Here is a 22,497-nt window from a genome sequence, read left to right as displayed (position 1 = left end):
TATATTTCTTTCTTATAACAACTTGCATTGCAGCTTTAAAAAAAGTCAACCATCCTACAGCACTTGACAGAAACATAATCAAACAAACATTAACATGCTGGAGAAATATATATTAGGAAAGATGACTAAAAGCTTGGCCAACGAGTTAATTTTCTAATCTTAAAAAGGACAAGGAGAGGCGCTCAAGGAGAGAATTCCAGGTATTCAAGCAGAGGGAGTTTAACTTAATAATAAAGTCTATCAGCTCCCTGCACCTGTTGGGCACATGGGTGGAGGCCGAGAGGAAGACAGGTTTAAAGAGAAGCTGGGATTATTTTATCTCTTCACAAAGTTCATGGTGCGAATTCATTGGGCAGAGGAGTGAGGGGTCTAACCGTGCTTAATATGGTCCAGTCAGATTTGGTGATAAATGACTCAACCAGTTGCATGCTACACATGTCCAAATCTCTGCCCTTTGACCTTGAGGTAGTGAATATGGGGTCCCATAACAGGGAAACAACCAGGGTGGGAGGAGGAAAGGACTGGGCACAAAGACAAAGGTGGGAGGGTGATTCAACGGATCAGCAGCTGCAAAAGTATTGTGATTGTCAAGACCCAAAGGCTCGGCAGTTTGGAATTTGAAAATACCATTGTAAGTGGTTTAAAGAACAGTTTTTTTTCTGGCGAGGTTGCAAGAGATGAGTTGGCAGTCATAAAGGTGGTGATCGGAGATCTCCATGAATATGGATCTCTGGAGTTTAGAAAATAATCTTTATTAGTGTCACAATAGCCTTACATTAACACTGCAATGAAGTTACTGTCAAAATCCCCTAGTCGCCACACAACGGCAGCTGTTTGGGTACACTGAGGGAGAATTCAGAATGTCCAATTCACCTAATGAGGGCTAAATTAAACAAAAATAGGGAGGCAATGGAGAATACTAGCATACATTTATCTTTATGGAATACCAGTTTTTTTGATAATCTATTGACTGTAATTAAACAGTTTCTGAATATTAGCAAACTATTAAATTCAAATAGCCACTTCTCTATGAATTTGTGTGGAAGTAGGGGGCCTTGAGGCTTTGCTTAAACATTTAGAATTGGTCAGAAATAATTATCACTCCTCAATAAGTGCTAAAGAATTAAAGGGGATGGGTGAAAATAAGTTAGTCTTCACATAGTAGAGGGTTTAAACGTTCTGCATCACAAACCATTGTGAAAGAAAGGAAATAATTTCTTAGATAGCTTCATGCAAAAGAATATTAAGAGCAAGGGGAATGAAGAGAGTGGGATTAAACAAAATAGTTAATGTGGAGAACACTGGTGTGCATGCTTGATGTGCCGAAACACCCATTTTGTGCCATAATGTTGTATGAGTAGATGCCTTTTTGGGAAGAATAGACTTGGGTCAATCATGCGTTGTAATTTACTTTTTCAAGCTTGCTATCCTATTGTATTTAATTAAAATTGTTGAATCTTTGTGAACTGATTTGTTTGTCACCTTTAGCCTCAGCTTCTTACTCCAAAAAGGAAAACAATAAAAGATCACCGCCTCATCTCATGCTTCATGTGTTGTCACAGGGATGCGCTCCAACTAGCTGCAGCAACAGTCATACAAAACAGCTAGATCCATACAAATTTAAGAGCAGGAAAGAAGTGTACTAACATTCATGATTTATGTATGACAGCCTAGCATGTTAGAGCAACAAATGGGACCACTGACAGTGCAGCACTCCTTCAGTATTGCACTGAAGTGCCAACCTGGATGATGTGCTCAAGTCTCTGGAGTGAGGGCTTGAACCAATGTATAATAATAATCTTTATTACGGTCACAAGTAAGCTTACATTAACAATGCAATGAAGTTACTGTGAAAATCCTCTAGTCGCCACACAACACCGCTTGTTTGGGTACACTGAGGGAGAATTCAGAATGTCCAATTCACCTAACAAGCATGTCTTTCGGGACTTTCTGGGAGGAAACCGGAGCACCTGCGATTCAGGGAGAACTCCGCACAGACAGTGACCCAAGACGGGAATCTAACCCAGGTCCCTGGCGCTGTGAAGCAACAGTGCCAGGGACCTGCTCTTAATACACTTTTAAGTATTCATAAAAGTAATCAGGCATTTTGATGTATTCATAAAAACAGCTACAGTACATTGCCAATTCTCAATTTGAAACTTTTGGCTGTGTTGCTTTAGGAAGGCACCAGCTGGAACAGGGAAAGCCAACCTTTGCCTGCCGTCAAACTTCCTGGCAGAGGCCTAGGGCCTTCCGCTCACTGCTGTAAATAATGACTAGCTGAAAAAATACAAGATGTTGGGATATTTTGAATAATGACATTTATCTTCAAACTAATTGTAGATTCTAACAGAAGCAAAATTAATTTTGGCCATACGCTCATATGTAGGGTCAATCACCATTTTCATTCAATTAACAAAGCAGCAGCTTACAGGATTCCCAAAATGAGAATTGTCAAATGCACCGCCACACAGAATTTATTTTAAAAATATACATGCTACACATTGTGTGCTGTGCTCATATCTCACCCATTGAAGGATGCTTCAATTCTTAACTAGATAAAATATTTGTAGCATATGTTTTAAATCTCTATGCTCATTCTCAGACTCGATCCTTTTATGTACAAAACGTCATGGATTTTTTTTAGAAACACAGAATGCAGGTCAATCGCAAAATGTATTCTTCCCTCTCCAGGTTGCTGCTCATTTCAAATGCTTTGATGTCAGCATGACAACAATCACTCCTGTCATGTGGTCAGCCAATTTTTGTTTATATGTTAAGTAAAGGGTGGTGACAACAGCACCAGCAGGGGAAAGCTTTAGTGCTGGTTTACATTAGCAGTCTGCTGGCCATTCTATGGGCCCCCTCAGCTGTATGACTTGCATTGAATTATGCAGATAATATTATATTAATTCTACTTAAGCACTTCAGAGAACAGCATGATCAATGTAGACAACTTAAACATCATTGCACTTTCTGTAATGACAATTTTGAAATGTCTGTAATGTTCTCAGATATTTTATGAATAAAGTTTTTTTTTTTTAAAAAGTGATCTGCAGATCTAAAAAACAAATACAAGTCAGTCATAACAACAGATCATGAAACTAGCAAAACTTTTTAATCCTACATCTTTTGCACTGTTTATCTTCCAACAGGAAACTAAAAACATCAATATTAAATAGACCCACTCACTCGGCTATGATAATAATCAAAACGTCTAACGTGCATTATTACTTTCTACGTTCCTAAACTGAATAAGCTTTGCTGATTATCTGAATTCGTTGACTGGATTACTACTTTCTGACTCACTTATAATATCCATTGACCTCCGAAGTACACCATAAAATGGTAAACCCTAGGTGACTATTAAAAACATTTCCACGAAAATGTAAACACCGAACGGCACGGAGAGTCAGTCCAAAAGAACAAATATAATTTATATTTCACATTACAAAGTATTTGCATACTTTTGTTCCTTCGTGCACATGAGACAGACTCTGAAATTTGGCAGCCTGTTTATGGAGCACCGCAAAAGGCGGAACGATCAGTCCGTTTTGCTGCTTTTAATAACACTGCAACGAACTTCCGAAAGCTGCCGTTCAGCAAGCTCAATATCGGCCTCATAACTATTGTCGGGGCTTCACATTTAAACCACTCGCCTTTCTAACAACTTGAAGTCAAGCATTCAATTGTTTTTTCAATGATCCTGACATAAAGAACGAGACGCCCAGGAAAATAACTGAACTTGAAAGCAACTGATTCGGTCAAGAACTAGATTTTGTCTGTAAAAATGCGCCATATATTCTGATGCAAGTCAATAAATTATACAGAAAATAGGCCTATATCGCGAGGGACGGTGCAGTTGTCTGCGCAGCTGTAGCACATTTGCAATGACTCCAACCCAAAATCAATGCAGCGGAAGGGGTCTGGGGACCTGGATGCAGCACTGAACCAGCAACATTGCACAAACTCCTATGGTCGGCGCTGATTGACAGGTAGCTGGCGGGCATGCGCATTGGCCTTATCCGTTGATGGCAGGCAAAGGGCCCAACCGTCACTCTATGGAAATAAAATTAATTTCACCCCGGACACCGACCTGTTTACTGCTTTTTCTCTCTTTTTGCAGTGACAATGCAGCAACCGCGCCGCCGACACTTCTCCCTCGTTCTTTAGTTACGGGAGAGGGGACGCACCGGCAGAGAGAACGGGATAGTCAGTCACACCGCCAGCAACTCCCTCATTTCCGGCTCATTCTATTGTGAAGCAGCAAAAGCTGCACTCAGACCACCCCCCTTCCGACGTCAACGGGAGGGGTGGGAAATGAGCTCTACGTCACTGAATCGTGCGCACGTTGCGCGTCACCGAATCCTGTGTACGTTGCGCGTTACCGTGCTACTGCCCACGTGATTTGAGCGTGAGCGGGAAAAGTGAAAATCATGTTTCACTCTCTTCATTCAAGAATCAGGAGGAACCAAAAGTCAGCTTTCATCTCTCTATTTTTGGCCTCATTTCGACTTTACCCTTAATGTCCAAAAGGAATCAACATTAAGTTCAGCAATTTTAGATCATGAACTCTGCCACCGTTGTTTTATTTTATTACTTGTTTGTATTTTTCTTCTTTCTTTCTTATGCCCCCATTTGCATTTAGACAGCTATTATCTATCCAGTAATTCACACCTCCGGATATACCTTTTGTTTATTTAACTATACCCATTACCACGAGTTTGTTTTTTATATCATAAAACCTTTTGTTATTTAATCTCACTTATTTTTTATTTATCTTTATATAGAACATACAGTGCAGAAGGAGGCTATTCGTCCCATCGAGTCTGCACCCGCACTTGGAAAGAGCACCCCACTTAAGACCATGCCTCCACCCTATCCCAGTAACCCCACCTAACCTTTTTTTTGGACCTTAAGGGCAATTTATCATAGCCAATCCACCTAACCTGCACATCTTTAGAATGTGGGAGGAAACCGGAGCACCCGGAGGAAACTCACACAGACAGGAGGAGAACGTGCAGATTCCACACAGACAGTGACCCAAGCCAGGAATCGAACCTGGGACCCTGGAGCTGTGAAGCAACCGTGCTGCCCACGGTACTGTCATACAGTACAAAGCACATAGGTAGAGTATTAAAAACAACATCAACAACAATATCAGGTACAGCGTACATAGAAATCACACTATGTTTCTAACAAGTCTTCTAAAAAAGAAAAGAATGTCTTCTTCATCAGGTGAAGGAGCTGCTCTCCGAAAGCTAGTGATTCGAAACAAATCTGTTGGACTTTAACCTGGTGTTGTAAGACGTCTTACTAAGGTTATGATAGACATAGGGGTGGCATGGTGGGGCAGTGGCTAGCACTGCTATCTCACGGCGCTGAGGACGGGGGTTTGATCCTGGCCCCGGGTCAGTCTCCGTATGGAGTTTGCTCATTCTCCCATGTTTGCATGGGTCTCACCCCCACAACCCAAAGATATGCAGGCTAGGTGGATTGGCCACGCTAAATTGCCCCTCAATTGGAAAAATAAATAATTGGGTTCTCTAAATTTATTTTTAAAAGGTTATGATAGACATAAGCTTTAAAGCACCTGTCTCATTTCAAGCTGCTATAGGGGTCAGTACCATAAACCAATTTGTAGATGAGCCAGGTCAGACAATTTCATTACTTTACACAAATGGCAAGTAGAATGGTTATTCAATTTCTTTATGTGGTATATCAACCGTAGTCCAAAGCACCATTGATAGGCCATATAGGCCTGTACATTGGATCCCATACCCTTTATGGCCATCAAAACAGAATCATGTAAGTGAATGCTCAGTTCTCAGGTAGCTGTATTAACACCTTCATTTAAGGAAATGCACAGCGCCGTCTTGAAATATAAGTACAACTCAATAAGAGGCCTAGACATTTGTCTTGATCCCTGGTTTCTAACAGTTCTGGAGAAGATACAATGTTTGCCATGCAGCCATCAGGATCAATATCAAATATACCAGGGAAGTCTTGAAAAAGTTCTTCAAGGAGTAATTGGAGTCCTTCAATACTTGTACATGTACTTCATAGTCCGCTTCGTACAACAATTAGCAAAACTTGTAGTTATATGGCACCTTTAATGTAGTAAAACATTCCAAATGCCTCACAGGATGCACTCCACAGGTTGGTCAGCCAAAAAGGTATAAGAGTAAGGGAAGTGAAAGCAGATAACGCCTGCTTGTAGTCAAGAGTAGAGACAAAGATGAGATGAACTTTCTCAGTCAGGAAGCAAGAACAGAACGGTAAATTTTCATTGCTGAAACTTTTGGCAACGTATCATTTATTTAACGTGTTCCTCAGATATGCTCAATGTAGCAATTATATGCACCCGCATCATCATTAACTCACCATTGGGGGCAGCATGGTAGCATAGTGGTTAGCACTATGGCTTCACAGCGCCAGGGTCCCAGGTTTGATTCCCGGCTTAGATCACTGTCTGTGCGGAGTCTGCAAGTTCTCCCCGTGTCTGTGTGGGTTTCCTCCAGGTGTTCCGGTTTCCTTCCACAAGTCCCGAAAGACGTGATATTAGGTAATTTGGACATTCTGAATTCTCCCTTTGTACCTTAATACCTTACAAGTGATTTGTGTAGTTTTGAGCGTTTGTTGCTTTTCTGCTTCTTGGCGATTGCAAGACCAAGATATTCCTGCTGGAATATTTGATGCTGACCCCAGAAGACTTTATGGAGCAAGGGAGCAGGGTAGTCAACTGTCCCAGATTTTCCAGAACTGTCCCATAATTCGGCATTTTGTCCCAAGTCCCAGGTCAGGCCCTCGCAGGATGTGTTTTGTCCCAGATTTCTCCCATCTCTGCACGCGTTGTGGCTCCTTGTACATTGGCTGCAGCAATTTGTCAGCCTGTTTATGGGGTTCCCCTACTTCCATGGTCTCACCAAACCCGACCATGGCAAAGTGTCCTTCTCACTGGTCACCAAGGAAGTAGTTCTCAGATCTGCTTGCCAGCGGTGGGTTCCTACGCTAATAAGGGTGCATCTGTAATTCCTGACATTTTAAAATGCTGATAATTTCAGCAAAGGTAGCCTGGATGGTAAGGGGATTGTCAGGTTGCCAACTGGAAAGAAGATACAGCTGTTCCATTGCAGCCCCCTTTCTCACTGTATCCAGTGAAAATAAAAGATCTATGGAGGTCCAAATCTCAGCTGGGGCCGAATCTACTTGGTGAGAGAGGTGTGCCCAGTCTAATTGACCTTGTTTGCACTGTCCACCATATGTAAGGCAGGTCCCACAAAGGACTTGGAGTAGAGACCTGCTGATTGGGAATTCTCACTTCTGCTCATGTTGATGGCCATAGCTGAAGCAGGGAGAGGCTCTGCCTCCAAAAGGTCATGTGAAATTTCGAACATAAGACTAGAAGCAGGTATAAGAGTGGATCTCTTGTAATTGTGGTGACACTCTTGCTCCATCGATGAGTCCTGAAATAGCTCTGCAATTGGACCCACTCTGTCCAGCCTGGAGAGCCAAACCTTGCATGGACCTTAAAGGCAATGGACATATTCACGGCTACTTCAGACTTGCTCTAACTGATGGACACTGCCTCAGAACGTCATTGGAAACTGACCTCTCGGCAACATTGACAGCAATGAAGCACTGAATAGTGGCTCTCTATTTGATCCAGCTGGCATGTTGAAATCATACAACACCGCCTCCTCGGGATTGGAGCCCAAGGCATCAATATTCGCTGAGTATTTATGAAGGATACAACAGTTGTGTTTAGGAACTAAGTCACTGGAAGCTGTGCTGAAGAAAGTCTTGCAACTAACTATACATGCTTCAGTTGTTTTGAACAGTCAAGCACAACTGCACAGATGTAGATAGTGAACATGTTTGAAGAAGAGTCATACGGACTCAAAACATTAACTGGTTTTCACTCCACAGTGCTGCCAGACCTGCTGACTTTTTCCAGCATTTTTAGTTTTTATTTTAGACAGTGAACTGCTCTGTTATCACTATCCAGAATATTCAGGCAGTTTGTCGCTCTCGCCCTCTAATAACTAGATCAAATATTGTTATTCAAATAACATCCTTCTTTTAAATATAGGCCCCATGAAATTCAGCTGCCAGAACTATCCAGATGATGAAGAATGTGAGCAGACCCTGCAGACAGCAGGTTCCTGTGCCTCCAAATTCTGTGGCTGTCTTATGATTCACCATATGTAAGCACCTCAAACTAAATCCCTGAGATGTATCTGTGCTCCAGTGTATCGATAGAGTAAGTGAAGTTAAGTGTCCTGAGGTCTTCTGATTGTGGATGGCACTTCTTTGCGGATGAAACAACCGGTCTAGTGCCATAGTAACACAAATGTGCTCTGAACCAGAGCTTACATAATTAAATTTTGTCCTGATAGTTGTCCACAATATATGCATCTGGGTGGGTTGGTGAGTAAAGTGTGGAAGAATAATAAATAGGAGGGTTCAAGTACTGAGCTTAACCCAGTAGTGACATTTTTGTGCTAAAATTTGCTATTATAAATTCCTTTGACTGCATTTATCATGGAACTGGCCTATGTAAACTTGTCACAATGTAATTATACATTACCAGCATTGGGGACACTTTAACACATCAGTTTTGGGTCTCCCCGCTCAATGCGTACTACACAGAAACTCTTGTACTCCAACCAACTTAACTTTTTAAAGAGATATTTCTTAATTTTCCCATTTAAGCGGCAATTTAGTATGGACAATCCACCTACCCTGCACAGTGCTGTGGAGAATGTGCAAACTCCACACCCGGGGCCGGGATCAAACCCGGGTCCTCAGCACCGTGAGGCAGTACTGCTAACCACTCTGCCACCATGCACCCTGCCCAATCAACTTAACATCGCAAATTGCTCTGAGTCACTATTTAACTCAAAGTTATGATACAAAACCATAGTTTGATTTAAAATGAAAGCAGAATATCTAATGTTAAATTTAGCCTGACCTAATTATTCCATGTCCTCTAACCCCAATTCATCTGAAAATTACACATAACCTTGCTCCTCTATGTGCAACACCATGTGGTTCAACAGATAATCTTAAAAATCAGCAATAGAGTAAAGATTTAACAATAAGAAATTGCTTGCCTTTGATCCGAAACCCCACTTGGGAGTTATTTGTAAAGAGGAATGTTACACGACATGGTCTGTATTTCCAGATTAGCTCTGAATGTATAGTTACTATCATGGTCGAGACGTGAAAGAAAATATGTATGTATATGTTTGTCAGCTGTTTGTATAAAGTCTTTCTTTTGTGCTTTTCAAAGTGGACAATTGCTGAGCTGTCAAGATGTCTCCAGCTGGTCACATGCTGGCATCCAGCAAGTTAACAAAGGCTAACACCTCAAACGTGTGGAACATAACCATCTTTGCGTAGCATAAACATTCCAACAGAGCGGCGATGCTGATTGACTTGCGGGGAAGATTTGCATCAGGCGGTCAGTACTTCCAGAAAGTGGACGTCAGCAAGCCACCCTCCTTGTTTGAGTGAAGGCAAGCATTCAGCAGAGCGGCGATGCTGATTGGCTGCTGCGGGGAAGATGGGGCGGTCAGTGCTTCCAGAAAGTGGTTTGTGGAGGAGCTGTTGTCAAGGGACAGTTAAACCCCATGTAGTGATCTTTACATGGGTATGTACATAAGGGGTTAATGGGAAATTGAAAGATCACTGGGGGGCAGCACTGGTGGGTATAAAAGCAGACGCAAGTGGCTCTCTGCCTCTCTTGGTGATTAGACTGACGCGAGCAGGAGCATAGATCTAGCTCAGGGCTACTAGTGTGGTCAGACATAGCTACTGTATATAAACGTTGTAACCTTTCTACTGGTATTGATCTTAAAGTAAGAACTCACGCAGTTGTTAAATTCTGTTACTCAATAAACCTTTCAATACCTCTGGACGACTTCGAGCCTTCTTCATCAAGGTGCAGAAAGCCTCTGCAGCAACTGGATTGAGTAATGCATGTTACATACAGTAGTGCTACCAAACACACTACAGTAAGGTAACAAAAGATGGTACCAGGCTGGCTTTAAAAGAACAAAACTAGCTAGATTAGGTTCGAGAAAAGAAAGAAAAAGAACAGAAATTAAAGTACCGACCGCTCGACTGTGGAAGACTTCACAGCATTTGAATCCTAGACAACCAACCGATGCGATGGAACACGTGGAAGCTCCACGGCAGCTGAAAACTACCGGTAACTTAAATAGTAACTGGGCAATGTTTAAACAATAGTTCCAAATATACATGGCAGCTACTGACTTAAACACAGCCTCTGACGAGAGAAAGATTGCGCTGCTACTAACAAGGGCAGGCCAGCATGCTATAGACATTTATAACTCTTTCACTTCGTTGAAAATGAAGACAAAACTAAATTTCAAGTGATACTTACAAAATTTGAAGAACACTGTAAAACACAGTCTAATGAAATCCTGGAAAGATTTAACCTACGCAACAGGTTCCAAAAAAACGGCGAGACAATCTCTAATTTTGTCACAGATCTCAGATTAATAGCACAAGGCTGTAACTATGCTGATTTAACAGATTCCATCATCAGAGATCAATTAATCTATGGATTCTCCGAAGAACACTTAAGGGAATCACTAATGCAACAAAATGATCTAACTCTAAAAACCACCATAGCAAAGTACTCAGCGCAAGAACAAAAGAAACAGCAGTACCTTGAGTTTCTTCAGAAAAAAAACAGGGAGAAATTCCTCCACGAGGGGGAAGAAGTTAAAATGGTGTCCTCTCCTCACAGGCATCTTCCGGCCGCCACCTCCAATTCAAATATGTATGCGCATGCGCACAGTCAAGAGAGACGCGACCCGGTGAGATCCTGTCCTGCGCATGTGCAAGAAGCTGCGCATGAGCACTACACAAAATACCGAACTCAGCCAGAGGAGCAATTTGCGCATGCGCAATCGCTTCCTACGCATGACGTGCTACTACTGTGGCAACGCCCACTTAAAAGGGAAATGTCCTGCACAAGGGAAAAGATGTTTAAAGTGCTCCAAACTGAATCATTTCATCTCCCAGTGTAAATCAACAGCAAAGTATCACTCTCCAACGCAGAAACATGCAAACTTCAAGGTTCGCACAGTGGATACAATGAAAAACCAAACACCCGAAGAAAACTTTTCCGACTACGAAGATTTCCCTGGGAGAACACATACTTCCTTGGAATAATAGATTCGGCAGAGGAACATCAAGCGCCGACCACGATTCCTCAATACGTTAATGTCATTGATTCCAAAAGTGAATGGAACGTCACGGTGCAAGTGAACAACTTCCCAATTACGTTCAAGCTTGACACGCGGGAGTGACCGCAAACATGATGACAAGCAAAGATCTTGCATCCACCCCAGAGACACACGAGATGATACCTGCTGCATGCAAGTTAAAAGACTAGAATGGCAACCAGATCACCTCAAGAGGATCATGCCACCTACAAGTAGTCAGTAAGAGGATCATGAAAGGACTACGCTTCGAGATCGTGGACAACAAAAAGACATCGCTGTTAGGTGCTCAAGCCTGCAAGGACCTGCGGCTGGTCCAGAGAATATTCATGCACACAAATGACTCATCATGACTAGACGATGACCTCCAGCTGCTGCTCAGCGAGTATCCTGACGTCTTTCGTGGCATGGGTACGTTACCTTACAAATACAAAATCCTGCTCAAGGAAGATGCAAAACCTGTCATTCATCCACCTTGGAGGGTACCAGCTCCCTTGAGGGACAAGCTAAAATCAGAGCTCCTACGCCTACAATATCAAAGCATAATATCAAAGGTCACACAGCCAACTGACTGGGTCAGCTCGCTGGTGTGTGTCAAGAAGCCATCTGGTGACCTCAGAATCTGTTGAGATCCCAAAGATCTGAACAAAAACATTCGCAGGGAACACTACCCCATCCCCAAGCGAGAGGAGATAACATGTGAAATGGCAAACGCTCGTATCTTCACCAAACTTGATGCTTCCCAAGGCTTCTGGCAGATGCAGCTCGCCGATTCCAGCAGACTGTTGTGTACGTTCAACACGCCGTTTGGACGATACTGCTATAATTACATGCCTTTTGGGATCCTCTCCGCATTAATATTGAGAAATGACAAAATCATCATTCCACTAATGCTCAGGTCAGACATGCTCCGCAGGATTCACAAGGGACATCTCAGAATCGAAAAAAGCAAAAGAAGAGCAAGGCAATCCGTGTACTGGCCTGGAATAAATGAGGACATTACAAACATGATACTCACATGTGACACATGTCAAAAACATCAATCGGTGGACTTCTGGTGATGGCGGGCGGGAGGCAGCCGCACAATGGAGGGCTCCCGTTCGGGAACGGCATTTTCGGGGCTTCAAGCCCAGTCCCAGGGTCCATGGAGGCGGCAAAAGCAGGGAGAAGGCACAGAGGTGGCAGAGTGAAGGCACAGTGAAGAAAAATGTCGAGGGTGAGCAAAAGAATGTCTGTAAGGAAAACAGCTGAAGGTCCGTCGGGGAGTGGAAAGGTCACCGCGGGGTCACCAAGGAAAATGGAGGCTGGAGCACCAGGGGAGGCCGCATTGCTTATGGCTGAAGAAATAACTAAGGTGATGGCTGCGGAATTCGAAAGGCAGTTTACAAAATACATGGAGACAATGAGGAAGGAGATGAGGGAGGTTTTGAGTGTGCTGGTGGAGGAGGCGATTTCCTCGGTGACGAAGGCGGAGGTGCGAGAGCAAGGGGATGCGCTGAAAGAAGTGGAGGAGACGTTATTGCAGCACGGTGATCAACTTGCCTCGATGGGGAAGGAGATGCGGAAAGTGATGGACAATAACAAGGATCTACGAGGAAAAATGGATGACCTGGAAAACAGATCCAGGCGACAGAATTTGAGGATTGTGGGGCTGCCCGAAGGAGTTGAAGGACCGAAGCCGACTGATTATTTTGCAACGATGCTCGCGAAACTATTGGGGGAGGGGGAGGATCCCTCCCGATATGAACTGGATCGGGCTCATCGGTCGTGGAGGCCTGTACCAAAGGCGAGTGAGTCGTCAAGAGTAGTGACTCTGTGCTTCCGTCGGTACAGTGTGAAGGAAAAGGTCCTGAGCTGGGCCAAGCAGAAGCAGGTGGTGCAGTGGGCTGGAGCTGGTATCCATGTATACCAGGACTTTACGGTGGAGCTGGCGAGGATGCGGGCTGCCTTCAACCGGGTGAAGAGGGCACTGTACATTAGCAAGGTGCAGTGCGGCATTGTATATCCAGCGAAGCTGAGGGTGACTTACAAGCTCAGGGACTTTTATTTTGGAACGGCGGAAGCAGCGGAGGGGTTTGCGAAGGCAGAAGGACTGTGGCAGAACTGAGAAATTGAGAAATGGCCATGTGCCGATGTAACCTCACGACTGTATTTTCTTCTTTTTTGTTTCACTGCGTGCGGGTGTATGGGCTAAAGGAGCCAATGTTGTATATATTTGGACAAGGGAAGTGATGGGACTTTCGCTCAAAATGAGGGCTCTTTGGGGTGTAGGTGGATGTGCGGGGTTTGTGTGCTAAAAGGGGATTTCTGGGCTTTCCTAGGGCCGGGCAAGGGGGAAAGGGACCCGGGCGGGGGCCTCCGTGCTGGCCGGTTTAAGCCGGCCAGTGAACGTGAGTGAGGTGGGGGGAGGGGCTGCGGCCATCGGAACCGGGCAGAACAGGGTCCGAGTGGTCTAGCCACGGTGGAAAGTTGGTGGGAAGGAATCGAGGTTGGGGGGAGGAGTTTTACAAGAGGCAGTGGACGGGAGGAGTTAGAGACTGGGGGGGCGGAGGGTACAACTCTTGGGTATCATGTACAGTACTCTTTCAGAGGTTGGAGGGTGTTGAGTGTAGGGGGGGGAGGGGGAGTGGACTCTAGGTCAATGGTGACCATGGGCGGTCCTGGACACCTTTTTCTTTTTCTCCTTTGTTTTTTTGTTGCCACCGTGGGAGGGTTTGTTTTATTGGATGGATATATTGACAGGTGGGCCGTTGTTTGGGGTGGTGGGAGGATGGGATCGTTGGTATTGTTAAGGGGATTGATTTTGTATTTGTTACCGTTTACTGTTTGTGGTTGGGGCGTAAATTTTGAAGGAACATGTGGAAATGGAGAATAAAAACTTTTTTTTAAAAAAAACATCAACCGGCACAATGCGAGGAGCCACTCCAGCAGCATGAGATGGCTACGTCACCATGGAACAATGTTGGCATAGACTTGTTTCACTCCATGGGTCGAAACTGTGTTCTTTTCATTGACTATTACTCCAACTTTCCGGAAGTAATGAAACTCCCAGATCTCACGTCCGCATCAGTTATTAAAGCCTGCAAGGAAACATTCTCGAGGCATGGTATTCCACAAACAGTCATGTCCGATAATGGTCCTTGCTTTGCGAGCTGGGAGTGGACGGAATTCTGTTTAGCCCACTGTGCTAAACCAGCCCCTATAACGTCTCACATGGAATTATTTGTGTATGAAATATAGCACCAAGTTCAAAATCAGCCTTTTGTTTGGCCGCCGAAGCTTGGCTTAAGATTCCACCCTGTTGAACTTCAGTGGGACTGAAGAAATTGAAGAACGATTCATGTGATATGGTTCTTGTTGCTGTTCCGATCCCTGTACTTTGGTTTCATTCAAATTGTTCTTACTATTACATCTTTGTCCTCCCTCCAGTCGATTGTGCAGCCGATGATTTGTGGTTCAGCAAAGAACGATTTTAGTGACCCATGTCCAACTGACACACTTTAGTGATCACCTCATTTGTGAAATACTCATTAGGCCCTAATATAAACTCCAGAGTGAAGCTTCCATTCTCTGTCCATTTAACACTCACATCTTGCAGATGCTTTAATATGGGTTCATCATGTTCTCGTATCATGCCATTGACCCTGTGCACGTTCTTCAAGACTGTTAACCAGAATTGCGGAATGCTCACCAGCAGTTCCGTCCCTTTGTTTGGGTCGTCGTCCTCCACTAGAATTTCCTTTAAATCCTCATACACCGTGCACACCGTAATGCCTTGTAGTAATTCAAGTGACCAACTATCTTCTAGGATATTTAGTCGCTCGACTAGATTCAAGGATTCACACAATTTTATCCCAAATACTGAGTCCACATCCATGTCTACAATGTGAAAGAGTATTGTGTGCTTCACGTCTGCCACTGAGAGCACTAGTTCGCAAACATCAAAGGTCTCCAGAGTTCTTGTTCCGAAGTCTATCATCAGCCCTTGCAGATCAGCAATGTCCCACTGCACGTTTAGCTTTTGCAAAGCATGTTGACTCACGAGGTTGACTGCCGCTTTAGGATCAAAGTCACAACGAATGAAAGCATCATTGAGTATTACCTTTGATTTGAGTACGAGGTCAAGTTCTCGGAGCGGTCTTATTATCTTCATTCTTTGTTTCAATTTTGCTTTCATCTTTGTTTCTGAGAGTTGTCTGGTTTCTCGCTCCGATGAGATTGATTAAAACTGTTCTTCCGTGTTTATCTCATCTACTGCATGTACCATTCATGTATGGTCCATGGTGGAACGCGCAAAACATTGTTTTGCAAAGTGCCCAACATGGCAGCACCTGGAACAAACTTTTCCACAGGCCGGACATTGCGTGGGGCATGTCGAGTGGCACAAGATGGCAGCAGCGGCTCCTGTCGGCTACTTAAAATGGCCGCCCGCATTGAGACCACGTTTCTTTATGACGTGCGTCATGGCACTAATGGCACTGGCTTCTTCCATGTTGGCGCCAACATTTTTGTGCAGAGTCCGTGTATTCTTTGTGCAGCAATCTCCCTCGTCTGGCAAATCTTCACTGCCTTTTCCAGCACCAAATCTTCCGCCCACAATAATATCGCCCAAAGCTTATCATTAAGTAAACTAAAGACAACTTGGTTGCGGATTAGCGAAGATTTCAGGTCACTGAAGTTGCATGACTGGGCCTTCAGCTTCAAGTCTGTGACAAAACTGTCAAATGATTCGCCAGGTTTCTGGGTACGCATACAGAACATATAGCGCTAAAACGTTTTAGGGGAACACAGCTTATCGAAGTGCTTCATCACTCCATCAAATTTCTTGTGATCCTCCCCATTATCAAACATAAACGAGTTATACAGTTCAAGCGTTTGTGGACCTGCCACGTTTAGCAGCAATGCAATTTGCCTTTCTTCAGGCTGACCTGTAGGCCCAGGGCCAAAACATAAAGTTCGAACTGCTGTTTGAACAGCCACCTGGGGGGCCCTCAATCCATCCATCTCGAGCTTCAGCTTTTTCTTGCGCGTTTCAGGTTGCAGTTCACCAGACTGGTCTTCAAGCCGAAGCCTAACGTTGTCACTGCCGTTGCTATCTTTAAAGCTTCAGCACTCAGAGTACCGTGTTGTGTTTTGGTCCTTTGTATTTCACGAAGGAACTCACCAAACACTTCGACTTGCCCAAACCAGAATCTTTTATTGAGTCTCGTGTGGTAAGATAGCAATCTGTTACAGAGCACGTTATCATGGAATCTGCTTATTACTCCTCTGGAATCTGCATCTAGCACCGACCATTCACTTGTCTGTCTTATTACCCTCTCAATCTTCTTCTCAAGATGACCAGATGTATCTCCCTATATGGCTGAGTCACAGGTCACACGACCTTGGTCTAGAGACCGCATGGTGTGTCTGTACCGCCACCTGCTGGTTGGAGGTCGCACATCATCCAACTATGATATAGCCCATGACATATCACCAAAGGAGGGAGAGATTATTCGAAAATTTGCTTGAGTGGTGAGGCTTTGGCGCAAGAGGCTTCGGCAAGTGGCGTCTCAGCAGAGTACAGGTAATCTCAGGTACTGTCCTCTTGACTTTCCTCTTTTGCCTTGGTGCAGTTGGGATGGCAATGCGGGCAGTGATATGTTCCTTCTGCCGGATGTGGGAGTTCAGGGAGAATTTCATTCTCCCTGATGACTACACCTGTGGGAGGTGCACCCGGCTGAAGCTCCTGGGAGACCGAGTTAGTGAGCTGGATGCACTCAGGATCATCTGGGATGCTGAGCACTTTATAGATAAGAGTTTTAGTGAGGCAGTCACACCTAAAGTGCAGGCAGAAAGTAGCTGGGTGACCACCAGGAACGGCAAAGGGAGCAGGCAGAGAGTGCAGGAGTCCCCTGTGGCCATTCCCCTCGTAAGCAATTATACCGTTTTGGATACTGTTGGGGGGATGACGGTTCAGGTGAAAGCAGCAGTAGCCAGATCTGTGGCACAACAACTGGCTCTGGGGCACAGCGGGAAAGGGAAAATGTAAACATGACTGTAGTGATAGGAGACTCGATAATTAGGTCGACAGACAGGAGATTGTGTGGCCACAAACAGGATTCCAGGATGGTGTATTGCTTCCCGGGTGCCAGGGTCAATGATATCTCTGAGCGGCTGCAGACCATTCTCAAGGGGGAGGGGGAGCAGCCAGAAGTTGTTGTGCACGTTGGCACAAATTACATAATTGGAATTGGGTTGACGTCCTTAGGAGTGATTATAGAGAGCTAGGCGAAATATTAAGAGGCAGGACCTCGAGGGTGGTAATTTCTGGATTACTTCCAGTGCCACGTGCTACTGAGGGTAAGAATAGGAGAATATGGGAGATGAATGTGTGGCTAAGGAATTGGTGCAGGGTGCAGGGATTCAGATTCTTAGATCGTTGGGATCTTTTCTGGGGCAGAGATGACCTCTTTAAGAGGGATGGGTTGCATCGGAACTGGAGGTGGATCAATATTCTGGGAGGCAGATTTGCTACTGCTACAAGAGAGGGTTTAAACTAGATTGGTAGGGGGCAGGGCTCCTCAGCAGCAGGGAAACAAATGAGAGGCTGAAAGAAGATGCAAGCTGAATAGATATGATTGGCAGGAGCATGGCAGGGAGCGGGGAAAACCTGTTGGATTGAATTGCATCTATTTCAATGCAAGAGGGCTGACAGAAAAGGCTGATGAACTCGGGGCATGGATAGGTACAGGGGGCTGGGATATTATAGCCATAACTGAAACATGGCTATGGGAGGGACAGGACTGGCAGCTTAATGTTCCAGGATACAGGTGCTTTAGGCGGGATAGAGGTGGAGGAAAGAGAGGAAGGGGAGTTGCATTTTTGATTAAGGGGAGCATCACGGCATTAGTCAGAGATGAAATAACCGAGGGATCATCCAGCGAGGCTTTTGTGGGTGGAACTAAGAAATAAGGGGATGGTGACCTTATTGGGGTTGTACTGTCAGCCCCTAAATAGTCAATGGGAATTAGAAGAACAAGTATGCAGAGAGATTGGGGAGACTTGCAGGAGTAACAGGGTTGTCATAGTAGGGGATTTTAATTTTCTTAAACATAGACTGGGACTGCCATAGTGTTAAGAGCTAAGATGAGGTGGAATTTGTTAAGTGTGTTCAGGAAAGTTTCCTCAGGCATTATGGAAAGAGTCCTACTCGGGAAAGGGCAAAACTTGACCTACTCTTGGGAAATAGGGCTGGGCAAGTGACTGAGGTGACAGTGAGGGGCTACTTTGGAACCAGCGACCATAGTTCTATTAATTTCAAAATAGTTTTGGAAAGGGACAAAACAGGTGCAAGTTCTAATTTGGGGCAAGGTGAATTTTGATGGAATTAGACAGGAGCTTGCAAGGGTTGATTGGAGTAGCTTGTTTGAGGGCAAAGAGGCCGCTGGCAAGTGGGAGGCCTTTAAAAGTGAAATAGCTAGAGTTCAGGGTCTATATGTTCCTGTTTCGGGTGAAGGGCAAGGCTGGCAGGAGTAGGGAACCCTGGATGACAAAACATATTGAGGTTTTGGCCAGGAAAATGAAGGAGGCATGGCTCAGGTACAAGCAGCTGGACTCAAGGGATTCCCTGGAGTTGTACAGGGGATACAGGAATATACTAAGAAGGAAATTAGGAGGGCAAAAGGGCCTGAGGTAACTTTGGTCACGAGAATTAAAGTGAATCCAAAGGGATTCTTTAAATATATTAAAGGAAAAAGAATAACTAGAGCGAGAATGGGACTCCTCAAGGACCAAAGTGGACACATATGCATGGAACCGCAGGAGATGGGCGAGGTAGGTTCTCAATAAATATTTCTTCTGTGTTTACCGTGGAGAAAGACATGAAGACTTGGAAACCAGGGAAGGTTACTGGCGATACATTACAGTAGAGGAGATGATGGACGTATTAAAATGTAAGAAGGTGGATAAATCTCCTGGCCCTGACCAGGTATATCCAAGAACACTGAGGCTAGAGAAGACATTGCAGGAGCTCTGGCTGAGATATTTGCGTCATTGTTTGCCACGGGTAAGGGACAAAAAGACTGGAGGATAGCAAATGTGCCCTTATTTAAGAAGGGCTGCTTATTTAAAGAAAAACTTGGGAATTATAGACTGGTAAGCCTAACATCTGTGATGGACAAGTTACCAGAGAGGATTCTGAGGCACAAGATATACAGGCATTTGGAAAGACAGGTTTGATTAGGAGTAGTCAGCACGGCTTTGCACATGGGAGATCATGCCTTACAAATTTGTTAGAGTTCTTTGATGAAGTGACCAGGAAGGCAGATGCGGGCAGGGCGGTAGATGTAGTCGATATGGACTTCAGTACGGCCTTTGATAAAGTTCCACATGGTAGGCTGCTCTGGAAGGTTAGATCACATGGAATCCAGGGAGTGCTGGTAAATTGGATATACAATTGGTCAGAAGCAGAGGGTAATGGTGGAAGGATGCTTGTCGGACTGGGGACCTGTGACTAGTGGTGTGCCTCAGGGGTCTGTGCTGGGCCCATTGCTGTTTGTTCTCTATATCAACGATTTGGATGAGAATGTACAAGGCATGATCAGTGAGTTGCAGATGACACTAAAATAGATGGTGTTGTAGACGGTGAATAAGGTTATCAAAAATTGCAGCAGGATCTTGATCAGTTGGGAAAGTGGTCCGTGAAATGGCAAATGGAGTTCAATATAGATAAGTGTGAGCTGTTGCGTTTTGGAAAGTCAAATCAAGATAGGACATTCATGGTGAATGGTAGGACCTTAGGGAGTATCGTTGAACAGAGGGACCTTGGAGCTCAGGTCCACGGTTCTCTAAAGGTGGAGTCACAGGTAGATTATCATAGAATTTACAGTGCAGAAGGAGGCCATTCGGCCCATCGAGTCTTCACCGGCTCTTGGAAAGAGCACCCTACCCAAGGTCAACACCTCCACCCCATCCCCATAACCCAGTAACCCCACCCAACACTATGGGCAATTTTGGACACTAAGGGCAATTTATCATGGCCAATCCACCTAGCCTGCACATCTTTGGAATGTGGGAGGAAACCGGAGCACCCGGAGGAAACCCACGCACACACGGGGAGGATGTGCAGACTCCGCACAGACAGTGACCCAAGCCGGAATCGAACCTGGGACCCTGGAGCTGTGAAGCAATTGTGCTATCCACAATGCTACCGTGCTGCCCATTGGGCAATGAAGAAGTATTTGGGTCAGTCATTGAGTATAGAAGTTGGGAAGTTATATTGCAATTGTACAGGATGTTGGTGATGCCTCACCTGGGGTATTCTGGTCGCCTTGCTGTAGGAAAATTATTTAACTGGAGAGAGTGCAGAGGAGATTTACAAGGATGTTGCTAGGACTCATGGGATTAAGTTATAGGGAGATGTCGGACAGGCTAGGACTTTTTTCTTTGGAGCGTAGGAGACTGAGGGGTGATCTTATAGAGGTGAGTAAGATCATGAGAGGCATGAAGAGGGTGAATGCACTCAGTATTTTCCCAGGGTTGGGGAATCAAGAACTAGAGGGCATAGGTTTAAGTTGAGAGGGGAAAGAATTAATGGGAACCTGAGGAGCAACGTTTTTATACAGAGGGTGGTACCTATGTGGAATGAGCTGCCGGAGGAAGTAGTTGAGGCAGGGACATTGAAAAGACATTTGGTCAGATACATGGTTAGGAACGGTTTAGAGGGATATGGGCCAAATGCAGGCCAATGGGGTTAGCTTAGATGGGCCTTTTGGTTGGCACGGACCAGTTTGGACTGAAGGGCCGGTCTCCGTGCCGTAGATTCTATGATTCCAACCCAGCCAGCAAAATAGCTCCACAGATGATAGGCCTGCTGAAGCCAACTTTGAACAAAGGCATGCCTTCGCAGGTGTTAGTCCCCCATAATGGTACTAATGGCCTAAGCATTAATTGTTCTAACACAAGGGCTTCAACAAGAGAGCCTTGTTTAACAACCCAAGACCAGTGTCTCCAAGAACTAAAGGAATCCTGACTCCAATTAAACACCTAAAGATGGAATGGCACTGTGGTGCAGGTTCAATCGCAGCCCCAGGCCACTGTCCATGTGGAGTTTGCACATTCTTCCCATGTCTGCATGGGTCTCACCCACACAACCCAAAGATGGGCCGGGTAGGTCGATTGGCCATGCTACATTGGTCCTTAATTGGACCATGTAGCCTTTCATCCAGGATTTTTACAAGTTCTTTAATTTTTGGGAAATTATTTTTATGTGTCAAACATAAATTTGTTAATATACAGCATGCATAACATTATAACCATCCCCGTGCACCAAATAATCCCAAATCATAAACAAGGTGATCCATACTGAAATTTGACTGAATAAATCTACATTTTTTAAAAATTCATTTACGGGAGGTGGGCGACGCTGGTTAGGTCAGCATTTATTGCCCATCCCCAGTTGCCCTTCAGAAGGTGGTGGTGAGTTGCCTTCTTAAAAATAAAAGAAAAACCTCAAGATTCCTGCCACCCTCTGTCGAACATCAAGGAGGTATAACACATGACCTCCCCAAGCTACACAACAATATTGTCCAGTGAATCTGAACTCCGGCAGTTACTGTATGACTTCCAACGTGAACATAATTCCAGGCAACAGCCTGTGCCATCTACCATCAAGCCAGTGGCAGCATAGAACTCTGACCTTCATCAAATCTGCAAAATTACTGGAACCTGGAACTCGTGACTCCAGATCAACTCATTCTACCTGCCTTCTCCCGGCGTGCTTGTAAAATAAAAGTAAATTTCTGCGGATGCTGGAATCTGAAACAAAAAGTCTGAAGTCTCGCTCGGGAAAGACAGATAGCTCTATAATCAGCCAACCTCCCCTCAAAAGGAACATTCCAGTTGATATCTGATTATGGACTCTAGATAGATGCATGTAAAGTCCCAAGTTGGATTTTATTGTGCTTGTGCCCTGAGCCCCGTTTCCCTTCACCCCAATTATTGTGTGAGTGCAAAAAGGGTGGACATTGCAAAACCCTTCTCGCGTGCATGACTACAAGTAAACCAGCACTTTATTTTGTCTTCCCTCAAATTAGTGTGAAGTCATTCACAGAGGATTGGAATACTCCAAATGTAAGGGTGGGGGGAAATACAGTTATAAGGAAATAAAAATAAAAAAACACCTTTCTGTTTACAGACAGGTAGAGAATGGGGCAATCAGGGTTGTTTAAATTGACCCCCACTCCTGTCCGTGACATTT

General features: G+C 44.6%; 1 protein-coding gene and 1 long non-coding RNA gene across 2 annotated transcripts in view; one reads left to right on the top strand and one right to left on the bottom strand.

Annotated features, from left to right (window-relative positions):
- Nucleotides 1-4,272, bottom strand: part of cab39l (calcium binding protein 39-like) — a 258,002-nt gene extending 253,730 nt beyond the window's left edge. The window contains exon 1 of the mRNA XM_072514243.1: nt 4,097-4,272. The gene's annotated coding sequence lies outside the window, so the exon portion shown is untranslated. The remainder of the gene's footprint in view (nt 1-4,096) is intronic.
- A 523-nt stretch (nt 4,273-4,795) lies between these two features.
- LOC140428775 (uncharacterized) lies at nt 4,796-9,492 on the top strand. Its single transcript, XR_011948873.1, has 3 exons — nt 4,796-5,164; nt 8,093-8,207; nt 9,296-9,492. It is a non-coding gene; the product is annotated as an uncharacterized lncRNA (long non-coding RNA).
- The last annotated feature ends 13,005 nt before the right edge of the window (nt 9,493-22,497 follow it).

This window comes from Scyliorhinus torazame, chromosome 8, assembly GCF_047496885.1.
Source record: "Scyliorhinus torazame isolate Kashiwa2021f chromosome 8, sScyTor2.1, whole genome shotgun sequence".
Classification (NCBI taxonomy): domain Eukaryota; kingdom Metazoa; phylum Chordata; class Chondrichthyes; order Carcharhiniformes; family Scyliorhinidae; genus Scyliorhinus; species Scyliorhinus torazame.
This window is presented reverse-complemented; position numbering and strand designations above follow the sequence as displayed.